The 12,500-nt window shown below is 50.7% G+C and overlaps 1 protein-coding gene across 1 annotated transcript in view; it reads left to right on the forward strand.

Annotated features, from left to right (window-relative positions):
• LOC311317447 (transcription factor COE1-A-like) overlaps window positions 1-12,500 on the forward strand; it is a gene marked incomplete at both ends in the record, with an annotated part of 87,539 nt that overhangs the window by 68,860 nt on the left and 6,179 nt on the right. The window lies entirely within an intron of this gene.

A 12,500-nucleotide genomic window follows, 5' to 3' on the forward strand; every position in this document is an offset into this window, starting at 1 on the left:
GTAGCTATAGCTGGGCTGCCTGCCTTCCTTACCTCCTCCTCTCCTTTCCTCTCCCCTCACCTCCTCTCCTCTTTTCTCCTCTCCTGTCTTCTCTCCTCTCAGCTCTCCTCATGTATTTTCCAGTAGTACATTATTCTTGCTGACATGTTCAAGCGATGCCTTATTTAGCTTGTCGGATTCTCCAAATAAACGCAATCTCACGGTTTATGGAAAAATGGATAAAAATGAGATTGTAAGGTATTGATCTGCGGCGGGGTTGGGCGTGGGAGGGGGAGTGTGTGTGTGTGTGTGTGTGTGTGTGTGTGTGTGTGTGTGTGTGTGTGTGTGTGTGCGAGAGAGCGAGAGAAAGAGCGAGAGGGGGGGGGGGGGGGGGTCAGCGGGGGGGGACAGCTCTCATCTGTGTGAGGGGGGAAATGAAGTGGTAATTCAGGGCTATTGAACACCCTGCCACTGGCTGCATCGATCGCAGGGCAGCGCTTAGGAGATCACACCTGAGCACTGGAGGGAGGGAGGGAGGGAGGGAGGGAGGGAGGGAGGGAGGGAGAGCGAGGAGTGGATGGAGGGATGAGGGAAGGATAGAAGGAAGGACGGAAGGGGTGGAGGGATGGACAGAATGATGGAGGGAGGTGAGAGGGAGGGAGAGACTGTGAGGGAGAGTCCTGTAGACTGGGCCATCCGTCCCCTAATGGGTGGCTGAGTAATGAACAGCGTTTCTGAGAGACAGGGATCAGTACCTGCTACCCTGCCTGCTGGAACACTGTCCACCAAGACTGGGACAGAGACAGGGACAGAGAGACAGAGAGAGACAGAGACATTACATTACATTACATTACATTACATTAGTCATTTAGCAGACGCTTTTATCCAAACAATAATTGCATTTAACGTAGGAAGAGCCAATGTACTACTACTTGCCAGAACTCATAAGTACAGTGGGACAGAGGGACAGAGACACAGAGAGAGAGACAGGGAAAGAGAGACAGAGAGAGAGACTGGGACAGAGACAGAGAGAGAGAGACAGAGAGAGAGAGACAGAGACAGGGACAGAGACAGGGACAGAGACACAGAGAGAGAGACAGAGACAGGGACACAGAGAGAGAGACACAGAGAGAGACAGAAAGAGAAACAGAGACAGGGACAGAGAGAGAGAGAGAGACAGAGAGAGAGACAGAGAGAGACAGAGACAGGGACAGAGACAGAGAGAGAGAGACAGAGAGAGAGATACAGAGACAGGGACACAGAGAGAGAGACAGAAACAGGGACAGAGACACAGAGAGAGAGACAGAGACGGGGACAGAGACACAGAGAGAGAGACAGAGAGAGAGACTGGGACAGAGACAGAGACACAGAAAAAGAGACAGAGAGACAGAGACAGGGACAGAGACAGGGACAGAGACACAGAGAGAGAGACAGAGAAAGAGAGACAGAGACAGGGACACAGAGAGAGAGACAGAGAAAGAGAAACAGAGACAGGGACAGAGACAGACAGAGAGACAGAGAGACAGAGCCAGAGAGAGAGACAGAGAAAGAGAGACAGAGACAGGGACACAGAGAGAGAGACAGAGAAAGAGAAACAGAGACAGGGACAGAGACAGACAGAGAGACAGAGAGACAGAGCCAGAGAGAGAGACAGAGAGAGAGAGACAGAGACAGGGACACAGAGAGAGAGACAGGGACAGAGACACAGAGAGAGAGACAGAGAGAGAGAGAGACAGAGACGGGGACAGAGACACAGAGAGAGAGACAGAGAGAGAGACTGGGACATAGTTAGAGACAGAGAAAGAGACTGTGGCAGAGAAAAAGACTGTGACAGAGAGAGAGACAGGGACAGAGATAGACACAGAGAGACAGAGACACGACAGAGACAGACAGGGACAGAAACAGAGACGGGACAGAGACTGAGACTGGGACAGAGGCTAGGACAGAGACTGGGACAGAGACAGAGACTGGGACAGAGACAGAGGCTAGGACAGAGACTGGGACAGGGACAGGGACAGGGACAGGGACAGGGACAGGGACAGAAACGAGACAGAGACGGGGACAGAGACAGAGACTGGGACAGAGACTGGGACAGAGACAGAGACAGAGACAGAGACAGAGACAGAGACAGAGACAGGGACAGAGACAGAGACGGGGACAGAGACTGGGACAGAGACTGTGACAGAATCATAGACGGGGACAGAGACTGGGACAGAGACTGAGACAGAGACGGGGACAGAGACGGGGACAGAGACTGGGACAGAGACGGGGACAGAGACGGAGACAGGGACAGGGCTAGTACTTAACATAGCTGATCCACATCGTGTTGTTTATTTTGATCCCCATTAGCTACTGTGTTAAGGTCTGTGCCGTATAACGTATAATCTCTTCTGCCTCATCCCTTCTCTGCTTTCAACACCCAGGGGCTTAAACTGCCCCCCTCACCTCACCTACCCCTTACCCCAACCCAGGGGCTTAAACTGCCCTCCTCACCTACCCCTTACCCCAACCCAGGGGTTTAAACTGCCCCCTCACCTCACCTACCCCTTACCCCAACCCAGGGGCTTAAACTGCCCCCCTCACCTACCCCTTACCCCAACCCAGGGGTTTAAACTGCCCCCTCACCTCACCTACCCCTTACCCCAACCCAGGGGCTTAAACTGCACCCCTCACCTACCCCTTACCCCAACCAAGGGGTTTAATTCCCCACCTCCTTCTCCTCCGTATAACCCCCCGCCCCCTTCTCCTCCTTCCACTGCTCATACCAACCCCCCCCCCCCCCCCCCCATCACCACCACCACCTCCTCCCCCCCCCCCTTCCCAGGGCTTGTGGGTTATTATAGTGAAATATGAAGCTCTGTGGATTCGAGGGCTTCATGAAATTTCCATGAGCATTGATCTGATCTGATTGCTCTGTGGATCGGGGCGGTTGCTGCTCATCTGTTCATTTATTTATGGACGTTATGTTTTACTGGTTCTGATCTGCTCCGCCCCGGAGGAGAGGCAGCCGGGGGTTATAGATAGAGGCTACCTGCCCCGGAGGAGAGGCAGTCGGGGGTTATAGATAGAGGCTACCTGCCCCGGAGGAGAGACAGTCGGGGGTTATAGATAGAGGCTACCTGCCCCGGAGGAGAGACAGTCGGGGGTTATAGATAGAGGCTACCTGCCCTGGAGGAGAGACAGTCGGGGGTTATAGATAGAGGCGACCTGCCGGCGTGGGGGTCAGCGGTCGGCCAGCAGCGCGGTCCAGGGTACGCTGCATCCCGAGGTGCAGTGCGCGCAGGGCATACGTATGACACATACACGTATGGTAAATAAACAAGATTTATTAATGTTTTATTTACATTATACCCACTTCAAACTACCCCTGTAGAACGGTGAATATGGACTATTACTGTATAGCGACTTACTCAGTCCCTGTCGTGGCGTTCCACGGGTTCGGCGAATTTCGCGGGGTTTACAGCGTGAAGGGATGGTTGTTGTATGTTCGGTGAAATTAGTACTGTTTACAAGTTACTGTTGTTTCGAAATGCAGAGGCATAAGTATGGGGTTAGATCTGTTTCAATACTTGTCAATATACACCACATGTTTCACAAATGCTTTTTTGTGATTCACAAATACATTTGTGTGGTTCACAAATAAATTCTTGTTTCACAAATGTTTTTTGGTGATTCACAAATAAATTATTGTTTCACAAATGTATTTTTGTGGTTCACAAATATATTTAAAACTCACAAACATGTGCACCGCTTGTATTTACTTGGACCCGAGACACGAACCAGAAATCTATTATGAAACAAATCTACCGTGCCTCATCTCCATCCAATCAGATTACAAGGCAGCTCCGACCAATCAGTGTGCATGGTCTTGTAAACAGCGCCGTCTCAGAATCACTTCGAGGACAGCAAGCAAACGAGAAGATCTGTGAAGAGCTGCGACCAGTGCAAGCTAACAACTTTCAGGTAAGTTAACGAGTACTTTATTGTGCTGGTTCACCTGACATTGTGTAAGGAAAACTAAAGCCACCTGCATTTGCTACCTGAGATCTCTTTCATGCTAACGTTAGCTAGTTAGCTTGTCACGCTACCATCGTGTGTCCGTCGTATACTTTCATGTTATCCGACTTAATAATTCAGTGTTCCCTCTGTGGAATTATGAACACATTTCCAGGAATTGTAGCTAGCTAACATTAGCAATTAGCATTATCCAGGTGGAATGAGTTCCCCAAGCTGCTAGCCAGCTTGATGGCAAGTGGCTACAAGAGGAAAATAATTAAAACGGGCAAGTTCGGTAGCCTGAAATCCAGCCTGCTCGCTCCATTCACCGTTTTTCTCTCTGCTTCACAAGTGAAGTGGAAAAGTAACCTAAAGTTCTCTGAACTTAGCGAGTCTGGATTCCAGGCTACTGAATTTGCCTGATTAATTATTTTCTTTTTCTAGGCAGTCTATATTCTTCAGCCTTCTTGCATGTGTGTCTGACCTAATTCAGCTGCTTTGAGAATTGTACTTGCTGGTAACATGCTTTTTTCTCATTCTCTCACTCTGAAGACTGCAGAGCCCGCACGTTATTTGTGTTTGTATGGATTGCATTTCTGTCCCCCTTTTGGTCAAGGCAATCCTCCACATTCGCAGATTTGACGACCGCGTGACTTGGCTGGTGGTGGCCAAAGGCTCCAGTCTACTTAGAGACAACTTGGGTGGGTCAGAACATCAGCACCAAAGAGGGGGCAGTGACAAGCGGCGCATCATCACCGACATCTGCAAGCGCAAAGGTCAGTACACACGCACACAAGCCATTTGCATCACTAGATGCCTTGACCTCCTTATCTACCAACCTTGCTCAATGTCTTGTCACCAGGCACCACGGAACCCAGTACACCCCAGGTGCCAGGGCGAGTGGAGATGAAGCTGGAGGTAGAAGGCAGCGAGTCTCAGAACTGAACAGACACTGGGACATTGAACAGAAAAGATATGAATGAAATAAAATGTGTACCAAGTTCCTGTTCTGTTTCTCAATGCTAAAAGTGCCTATTTATGCCCTCACTGTCTCCTGTGGTTAAAAATGAATCAATTGTCATAGATCCCATAGGGTACACCTTTCAGTTCTATAAAGTGGAGTAATTAAAGGGTTAGTCTAGCGTGAGTCTTCCGAAGGTTACCTTGTAATAAGCAGCTGGTGAAAATGGACACTTATGTATGTCCTTTCATACCCTCCTGTTTTACCTCATCACTTATGGGGTGCACACAACCTGCTGAATTGGGCTGTCAACTAAGAATAATTAAACTTACAGTAAGAAAGACAAGTACACCCCCCCCCCCAACATGGTGTCCCCACATCCTTTAAGTTACTTGACTGAGTGACTGACCTTAACTTGTCAGTCATAGACCATGGCTAGCCTGCTGCGCTGTGGTAAAAAAAAAAAAGAGGACACTGTTTTATAACCATCCATCCATCCATCTTCATCCGCTTATCTGGGGTCGGGTCGCGGAGGCAGCAGCTCCAGCAGGGGGCCCCAGGGGGCCCTCTGGTCCCCTTTTTTGAATATTGGGACCACCACCCCAGTCTGCCACTCCTTTGGCACTGACCCAGACGTCCACGCAATGTTAAAGAGGCGTGTCAACCAAGACAACCCCTCAACACCCAGCGCCTTCAGTATTTCTGGACGGATCTCATCAGTCCCTGGGGCTCTGCCACTGTGGAGTTGTTTGACTACCTCAGTGACCTCCTCCAAGGAAATTGACGACCCCCCATCATCTTCCGGCTCTGCCTCGATCGTAGAGGGTGGATTAGTCGGGTTCAGGAGTTCCTCAAAGTGCTCCTTCCAACGCTCAACAACCTCCTCAGTTGAGGTCAGCAGTGTCCCCTCCTTGCTGTATACAGCTTGAATGGTCCCCCGCTTTCCCTTCCTGAGGTGTCTGATGGTCTTCCAGAAACACTTTGGTGCCAACCAAAAGTCATTCTCCATGGTTTCTCCGAACTCCTCCCACACCCGCTGCTTTGCCTTGGTCACCGCCGAAGCCGCAGCCCTCCGGGCCAGTCGATACCCTGCAACTGCTTCTGGGGTCTCCCGGGCAAACATATCCCGGAAGGACTCCTTCTTCAGTCGGACGGCTTCCCTGACCACCGCTGTCCGCCACAGTGTCCGAGGGTTACCGCCCCTTGAGGTACCTATGGCCCTCAGGCCACAGCTCCCAGCCGCAGCTTCAGCAATGGAGGCTTTGAACATCGACCACTCATGCTCGATGTCCCCAACCTCCACCGGGATGCCTGAGAAGCTCCGCCGGAGGTGGCAATTGAAATCTCTCCGGACAGGCTCTTCCTCCAGATGTTCCCAGTTCACCCTCACTACACGCTTGGGTTTTCCAGGTCTGGCCAGAAGCTTCCCCTGCCATCGAAACCAGCTCACCACCAGATGGTGATCAGTGGACAGCTCTGCCCCTCTCTTTACCCGAGTGTCCAAAACACATGGCCTCAGATCAGATGATACAATAACAAAATCGATCATCGACCTTCGGCCTAAGGTGTTCTGATGCCAGGTGTACTTGTGGGCATCCTTGTGTTCGAACATGGTGTTTGTTATGGACAAACCGTGACTAGCACAGAAGTCCAACAACAAAACACCACTCGGGTTCAGATCGTGGGCATTGAAGTCCCCCAGTAGGACAGTGGAGTCCCCTGCAGGATCCCCAAATAGGACTCCACTAAGGGTCTGCAGGAAGGCCGAGTACTCTGAACTGCTGTTTGATGCATAAGCACAAACCACAGTCAGAGTCCCCACTCCGGAGAAGAACAGGGTCCAACCCCTATCCAGGAGTTTGGTTCCGGCGCCGGTGCTGTGCGTGGAGGTTAGCCCCACCAGGTGTAATTGGTATCGCTCCACCTCCCTCACAAGCTCTGGCTCCTTCCCCCCCAGCGAGGTCACGTTCCATGTCCCCAGAGCCAGCCTTTGCCGCCTGGGTCCGGTCCGTCGGTGCCCCCCGCCTTCACCGCCACCTAGTTGGCAGCGCACCTGACCCCGACAATTCCTCCCACGGGTGGTGGGTCCACGGGACGATGGAGGATGAGATGGTGTTGCCACGTTGCTTCTTCGGGCTGGGCCTGGCCGGGCTCCGTGGTAAGCCCGGCCACCAGGCGCTCGCATGCGGGCCCTCCGTCTGGGCCTGGCTCCAGACGAGGGCCCCGGGCTTCCTCCGGGCCGGGTCTCTCTTCCTTTTAGTTGTTCTGTCATCAGGGTTTTTTTACCTGTAACCCCAGGTAGGGGGGCTAGGGGGTACTACCACTTGCCCAAGGAGGACCCCCAGACTAGTGGAGGGAAGGAGGCGTCTTAATTCTCCATTCTAGTTTTGCACAGAAAACTAGCCACTGCCCTGTTTTATAACATTGCTTGTTTATGCAGTAAAATATAAATGCATTTTTGCTGGGTAGCACTTCATATCATGGTAGGTTCTCCAGTAACACCTGCAAATCTTAGTCTGAACAATTCAACACACCATCCATTCCTCAACTGCACTCTACAACCCTGGAGGACAACAGCACAGGTGAGACCACAAGCATGGTGTTCCTCACAGTAAAATGCTTCTAACACCCTTAGAATGGGTGTAAATGTATCAGCTGAGAATTTAGGGGAAATTGTGTTTACAAGTCTAAAATTCAAAGTGCATTGACATCACATCAGCTATACGTGGGCTAGAAGGTGCCCATGTGAAGGTGAATTGAGCATCTACGGTAGTTGTAGAAGATACATTTGACTCCCATTATTTATTTTAATTGTATTGGGAACCTATATGGTGTGATCAAAATGTCCTGTAGCCTACTTCATAAAAAAGGGCAACAAAAAAGACAAGCCAGGGAATCGAAAGTGTGACTGAAAATGTAAAGTCCCTTCCCTAAGCTCTGGACTTTAATTAGTCCCCTAACAAAATAAGAAACCGAAGCTGAGTGACGGAACCAAAACAAAACGCGCACACTGATTGGTCGGAGCTACCTTGTAATCTGATTGGCTGGAGATAAGGCATGGTAGATTTGTTTCATAATAGATTTCTGGTTCGTGTCTCGGGTGCAAGTAAATACAAGCGGTGCACATGTTTGTGAGTTTGAAATATATTTGTGAAGCACAAAAATACATTTGTGAAAGAAGAATTTATTTGTGAATCACCAAAAAACATTTGTGAAACAAGAATATATTTGTGAACCACACAAATGTATTTGTGAATCACAAAAAAACATTTGTGAAACATGTGGTGTATATTGACAAGTATTGAAACAGATCTAACCCCAGACGAAAGGACCTATGGTGTTTACAGGACGACTTCAGAGCTTGGTAAGCATAAACCATGTAATTCCTGAACTTGAAATCCACGTATATCATACTTTTTAGAGTTTTTCGAGTGTGACCATAGCTAGCAACGAGCCAGGGTGCACGCGCCAACATTATTGACACAGAACTCTGTACTGCACAAAACAGAAATATTTTAACCTGTACTAGTCAGATACATGCCAGGGAAGCCAGGAATAGGGCTAAACATGAAATTCAGTGTCCATATCCTTTAAGTCCCTTCATTGGCTCCCCATTCAGGCAAGAGCTGACTTCGAGGTCCTACTCTTAGCCTACAAATCTTTACATGTTAAAGCTCCACCTTATCTTTCTGAACTGATTATCCCTTACATTCTTCACCGCTCTCCGCGCGCAAGATGCTTGTTACCTCACTGTCCCCAGAATACATAAACAAACAGCTGGTGGTAGGGCCTTCTCTTTTCGTGCCCCCTACCTCTGGAACCAGCTTCCTCTTACTGTTCAGAATGCTACGACCATTAATATGTTCAAAACAAGACTTAAAACTCACCTTTTTTCACAATACTTCGGCCCATAATAGCCTCGCTGTCCCCTGTTGCTTGTCCTGCTTGCGAGGCCTCTGCCATGTTTCCCTGCTGTCTATTGCTTTTTGCCTGTCTTTTTATTTATTTAATTGCCTTTCTTTTTATTTCATTATCTATTGTATATCTGTTCTTGCGCTGTATGTTGTCTATCTATTTGCTGTATGCTGTCTGTTACTCTGTTTGTATTTTTTCTGTGAAGTGTATTTAGACATCTTGGTGTTATTTTACACTAAAAATAAATAAACTTGAAACTTGAAACTAGGCGGTTGAGACTGTTCCCATCGCGGTGCCTCCTATTTCCTGGCGCGTCACGTTTGACATCACAAGCACGTTGGTGGGGTGAGAGTTGGAGCGAGTTGGGCTTGTTATTCTGGACTAGGCTATGTTTGGTAGTAAACAGACAAAAATGTTTTTTTAAGCCATTTTGAGTTTTTGATTGATTTTGGTAGGCTACTATCAGCCTCTAGTTTATCGTGGTACAAAATAGATGAGTGAAACCTAACCTTGTCGGCATAGCCTACACATGATAAAATAAACCCACACAGGATTGAATCATGAACAAATACTAGCAAAACTAGCAAGCTGAACAATCTTGCAAACTTACCATCTACAAGCAGCAGGACAACAAGGGAATGACTGTCTATTATGCAGTTTGCCTCCGCGGGTCGAGGGGTGTGTTTACATCACTTTGGCTCCGCCTCCGCGGATCGAGGGGTGTGTTTACATCACTATGGCTCCGCCTCCGCGGGTTGAGGGGTGTGTTTACATCACTATGGCTCCGCCTCCGCGGGTTGAGGGGTGTGTTTACATCACTTTGGCTCCGCCTCCGCGGGTTGAGGGGTGTGTTTACATCACCGCCGATCGGAGCTGAAGCCGATCAATAGCCGTGCCTGTTGCAGAGTCGTCAGACATGGGGCTGAATGTTGAGTGAACCCTTTCCCAGTGAAGACAACACCCAGATGTTAGTGGGTGTTGGTGTGAACCCTTTCCCAGTGAAGACAACACCCAGATGTTAGTGGGTTTTTGGGTCAGTGGGAATTGGGTCTTATATTCACCCCTGAAGACCAGGCATGATCACTGTCTGTTCATGCGTGTTTTTTTTACGTGTCTTGTTGAGGTGTCCACAGTGAAACCAAGCGGCTAAGTGCTAAGGGCCACGTTTCGTCCGTCCGAACCCAATATTTCTTGCCTTCGCCGAGTTTGATGCGCAATGAAAACGTTTGAAAATTGCGCAATTTGGTGCGTCACCAAACTCAGAGAAGGCAATAAATATTTTGTTTGCGGCGGACAAAACTTGACGCGTAGCACTTCAAACCCCGGCATGAAAACAGGGCCCCTGGACTCCCCCCTGGACTCCCCCCTGGACTCCCTCCTGGACTCCCCCCTGGACTCTCCCCTGGACTCCTCCCTGACTCCCCCCTGGACTCCCCCCTGGACTCCCCCCTGCCCTGGACTCCCCCCCGGACTCCCCCCTGGACTCCCTCCTGGACTCCCCCCTGCCCTGGACTCCCCCCTGCCCTGGACTCCCCCCTGGACTCCCTCCTGGACTCCCCCCTGGACTCCCCCCTGCCCTGGACTCCCCCCTGGACTCCCCCCCTGGACTCCCTCCTGGACTCCCCCTGGACTCCGCCCTGGACTCCCCCCTGGACTCCCCCCTGGACTCCTCCCTGACTCCCCCTGGACTCCCTCCTGGACTCCCCCTGGACTCCCTCCTGGACTCCTCCCTGACTCCCCCCTGGACTCCCTCCTGGACTCCCCCCTGGACTCCCCCCTGGACTCCCTCCTGGACTCCCCCCTGGACTCCCCCCTGGACTCCCCCCTGCCCTGGACTCCCCCCTGCCCTGGACTCCCCCCTGGACTCCTTCCTGGACTCCCCCCTGGACTCCCCCTGCCCTGGACTCCCCTCTGGACTCCTCCCTGACTCCCCCCTGGACTCCCTCCTGGACTCCCTCCTGGACTCCCCCCTGGACTCCCTCCTGGACTCCCCCCTGGACTCCCTCCTGGACTCCTCCCTGACTCCCCCCTGGACTCCCTCCTGGACTCCCCCCTGGACTCCCCCCTGGACTCCCCCCTGGACTCCTCCCTGACTCCCCCCTGGACTCCCTCCTGGACTCCCCCCTGGACTCCCCCCTGGACTCCTCCCTGACTCCCCCCTGGACTCCCTCCTGGACTCCCCCCTGGACTCCACGCCTCCTCGCCTCTGTTCTACAGCTCTTTTGGAGCGCGTCGTCACGGCGGCGTTCAAGAGGTCAGATGGAAGGTGTCTGGAGATGCAGCAGCAGGCCCACGTTGGGCTGCTGTCCTAATCCAGGACCAACCCTCCCCAGAGCTTACAAGGATCAGACGACACCAAGCAATGTCTGCCCCAAGACTATGGACCTCGCTCCCCCTGGACCTGAGATACGCAGGGACAATACATATTTTCAAGGGGCACCTGAGAACACATCTGTTCAGGCAGGCGTTTGAGCACTGCTGCTGATGTCACACCTGTAGGTCCTGCTGTGTCTTTCTTTGTTTTATTGTATTAGTATAGGGGCCTGTTTTATTGTATTAGTATAGGGGCCTGTTTTATTGTATTAGTATAGGGGCCTTTGAAATTGGCCACTTTTTGTATACTTTCTTGTTTACTGTGTTGTATGTTATTTATTTTACTATGCACTTTTTTTTTACCTGCACCTTCTGTGAAGCACTCTGTGCATTCGTGCTGTGAGGGGTGCTATACAAATACACTTTTACTTACTTACTTACTATGTCAAATATTTGTCCCCGGAGGTATTTCTTATTTGCATAGTTTTGCGTGTGATCGGCTCATTGTTGTGGCTTCTTCTGATCTCCATTCTGATCTACACCAGATGTCCAGCTGCTGTCTCCAGACCTAATTCAGTCTCTCTCTCTCTTCTCTTGTCTCTCTCTCTCTCTCTCTCTCTCTCTCTCTCTCTCTCTCTCTCCCTCTATCATCATCTTCACTCCATCATCCTCTTCTCTGCTGTCCTTGGGTATAGTGGGTCTCTGTAACTCAGTCAGGAATACTCACAAACTCAGTTTGACCACTTATTGAAATAAAATGGCAATACATTTAGCTGTTCTCCCGGGCCCTCCTAGCCTGAAGGAATATTATAGCATTTGAACATGACTGTATCAACTTGTTCACTGTACACTAACTGTACATGGACATGCTGACACACGCACACACACACACACACACACACGCACACACACACACACACACACACACACACACACACACACTACCCATCTCTCTATGTGTATCTCTTGGTCTGGGGCCTGAGTTGGCTCAAGAGATCCATAATGAAGTCACTAGAGGGCCAGCAGGACAGCTTGTCCCCATGGCCTCCAGGGGCCTCTTTCTGGGGGCCGCATAGTCAGCCTGTCCCCTCAGATGTGAGGCGAGCTGGGCTCACGCCCTCAGGAAACGTCCAGGCTGCGGCCTACAGGGCAAACAGACGGCCGGCAGAAATAAACAGACGCACATACACACACACGCACACACACACATACACACGCACACACACACACACACACACATACGCATAGACTGTCCACATGCACAATAGCTAATCTCTTTAAAACATACATGCATGCACACACACACGCACACACACACACACACACACACACACAC

Source organism: Borostomias antarcticus (assembly GCF_949987555.1).
Source record: "Borostomias antarcticus genome assembly, chromosome: 14".
NCBI classification, from domain to species: domain Eukaryota; kingdom Metazoa; phylum Chordata; class Actinopteri; order Stomiiformes; family Stomiidae; genus Borostomias; species Borostomias antarcticus.